Raw genomic sequence first — 3,712 nt, 5'->3', positions numbered from 1 at the left:
TTCGTGCCCCGGTCTGGGAGGATCCCATATGCCGCGGAGTGGCTGGGCGCGTGAGCCATGGCCGCTGGGCCTGCACGTCTGGAGCCTGTGCTCCGCAGCGGGAGAGGCCACAGCGGTGAGAGGCCCGCATACCACAAAAAAAAAAAAAATCTTCCAACAAACAAAAGTCCAGGACCAGATGGCATCACAGGTGAATTCTATCAAACATTTAGAGAAGAGCTAACACCCATCCTTCTCAAACTCTTCCCAAAAATTGCAGAGGGAAAAACACTCCCAAATTCATTCCACGAAGCAACAATCACTGATATCAAAACCAGAAAAGATATTACAAAAAAAGAAAATTATAGACCAATATCACTGATGAACATAGATGCAAAAATCCTCAACAAAATACTAGCAAACAGAATCCAACAGCACATTAAAAGGATCATACACCATGATCAAGTGGGGTTTATTACAGGAATGCAAGCGTTATTCAATATATGCAAATCAATCAATGTGATAAACCATATTAACAAATTGAAGGAGAAAAAACATATGATCATCTCAATAGATGCAGAGAAAGCTTTTGACAAATTTCAACACCCATTTATGATAAAAAACCCTGCAGAAAGTAGGCATAGAGGGAACTTTCCTCAACATAATAAAGGCCATATAAGACAAACACACAGCCAACATCATCCTCAATGGTGAAAAGCTGAAAGCATTTCCACTAAGATCAGGAACAAGACAAGGTTGCCCACTCTCACCACTCTTATTCAACATAGTTTTGGAAGTGTTAGCCACAGCAATCAGAGAAGAAAAAGAAATAAAAGGAATACAAATTGAAAAAGAAGAAGTAAAGCTGTCACTGTTTGCAGATTACATGATACTATACATAGAGAATCATAAAAATGCAACCAGAAAACTACTAGAGCTAATCAATGAATTTGGTAAAGCAGCAGGATACAAAATTAATGCACAGAAATCTCTTGCATTCCTATACACTAAGGATGAAAAATCTGAAAGTGAAATCAAGAAAACACTCCCATTTACCATGGTAACAAAAAGAATAAAATATCTCGGAATAAACCTGCTTAAGGAGACAAAGACCTGTATGCAGAAAATTATAAGACACTGATGAAAGAAATTAAAGATGATACAAACAGATGGAGAGATATACCATGGTTCTTGGATTGGAAGAATCAACATTGTGAAAATGACTCTACTACCCAAAGCAATCTATAGATTCAATGCAATCCCTATCAAACTACCACTGGCATTTTTCACAGAACTAGAACAAAAAATTTCACAATTTGTATGGAAACACAAAAGACCCCGAATAGCCAAAGCAATCTTGAGAACAAAAAATGGAGCTGGAGGAATCAGGCTGCCTGACTTCAGACTATACTACAAAGCTACAGTAATCAAGACAGTATGGTACTGGCACAAAAACAGAAAGATAGATCAATGGAATAGGATAGAAAGCCCAGAGATAAACCCATGCACATATGGTCACCTTATCTTTGATAAAGGTGGCAGGAATATACAGTGGAGAAAGGACAGCCTCTTCAATAAGTGGTGCTGGGAAAATTGGACAGGTACATGTAAAAGTATGAGATTAGATCACTCCCTAACACCATACACAAAAATAAGCTCAAAATGGATTAAAGACCTAAATGTAAGGCCAGAAACTATCAAACTCTTAGAGGAAAACATAGGCAGAACACTCTATGACATAAATCACAGCAAGATCCTTCTTGACCCATCTCCTAGAGTAATGGAGATAAAAACAAAAATAAACAAATGGGACCTAATGAAACTTCAAAGCTTTTGCACAGCAAAGGAAACCATAAACAAGACCAAAAGACAGCCCTCAGAATGGGAGAAAATATTTGCAAATGAATCAACTGACAAAGGATTAATCTCTAAAATTTACAGGCAGCTCATGCAGCTCAATAACAAAAAAATAAACAACCCAATCCAAAAATGGGCAGAAGACCTAAATAGACATTTCTCCAAAGAAGATATACAGACTGCCAACAAACACATGAAAGAATGCTCAACATCATTAATCATTAGAGAAATGCAAATCAAAACTACAATGAGATATCATCTCACACCAGTCAGAATGGCCATCATCAAAAAATCTAGAAACAATAAATGCTGGAGAGGGTGTGGAGAAAAGGGAACACTCTTGCACTGCTGGTGGGAATGTGAATTGGTTCAGCCACTATGGAGAACAGTATGGAGGTTCCTTAAAAAACTACAAATAGAACTACCATATGACCCAGCAATCCCACTACTAGGTATATACCCTGAGGAAACCAGAATTCAGAAAGAGTCATGTACCAAAATGTTCATTGCAGCTCTATTTACAATAGCCCGGAGATGGAAACAACCTAAGTGTCCATCATCGGATGAATGGATAAAGAAGATGTGGCACATATATACAATGGAATATTCCTCAGCCATAAAAAGAAACGAAATTGAGCTATTTGTAATAAGGTGGATAGACCTAGAGTCTGTCATACAGAGTGAAGTAAGTCAGAAAGAGAAAGACAAATACCATATGCTAACACATATATATGAAATTTAAGAAAAAAATATGTCATGAAGAACCTAGGGGTAAGAAAGGAATAAAGACACAGACCTACGGGAGAACAGACTTGAGGATATGGGGAGGGGGAAGGGTGAGCTGTGATAGGGCGAGAGAGAGATATGGACATATATATACTAACAAACGTAAGGTAGATAGCCAGTGGGAAGCAGCCGCATGGCACAGGGATTCCGGATCGGTTCTTTGTGATCACCTGGAGGGGTGGGATAGGGAGGGTGGGAGGGAGGGAGACAAAGAGGGAAGAGATATGGGAATATATGTATATGTATAACTGATTCACTCTGTTATAAAGCAGAAACTAACACACCAATGTAAAGCAGTTATACCCCAATAAAGATGTTAAAAAAAAATGAAAAGAAAATATCAAAAGACATGAAAGGCATTTCACCAAAGAGGATATACATTATGGCAAATAAGCATATGTAAAGATGCTCAACATCATTAGCCTTTAGAGAATTGCAAATTAAGACCATGATGGATATCATTACACACCTATTAGAACAGCTAAAATAAAAAATAGTGACAATACCAAATACTTGGGAGGATGCAGAGAATCTGGATCTCTTGTACATTGCTAGTGGGAATATAAAGTGGTAGATCCACTCTAAAAAGCAGTTTGGCAGTTTCATAAAAAAATGAAATATACACTTAGCATACAACCAAGCAATTGCATTCCTGGGCATTTATCCCAGAGAAATAGTTATGTCCACCCCAAAATCTGTCAGCAATCATTCATTGCAGCTTTATTTGTGATAGCAAAAACTGGAAACAATCAAAATGCCCTAAATCAAGTGAATGGTTGAACAGACTGTGGTAATCCAAACATGGATTACTACTCAAAAATGAAACTATTGATACATGGAACAACCTGGATGGATCTCAAGGGCATGATTCTGTGGGGTAAGAAAAAATGCAAAAGGTGACATACCATATGCTTCCATTTATATAACGTTCTCAAAATGACAAAAATATGGAGGTGAAGCACACATTAGTGGTTGCAAAGGGTTAAGGATGGTGGGGAGAGGAATGAGTGTGACTATAAAGGAGTAGCAGACAGGTGATCTTTGCAGTGATGGAATAGTTCTGTATCTTAACAGTGGTGGTGATTACACA

This window comes from Lipotes vexillifer, unplaced genomic scaffold, assembly GCF_000442215.2.
Source record: "Lipotes vexillifer unplaced genomic scaffold, Lipotes_vexillifer_v1.1 scaffold1370, whole genome shotgun sequence".
Lineage (NCBI taxonomy): Eukaryota > Metazoa > Chordata > Mammalia > Artiodactyla > Lipotidae > Lipotes > Lipotes vexillifer.
This window is presented reverse-complemented; position numbering follows the sequence as displayed.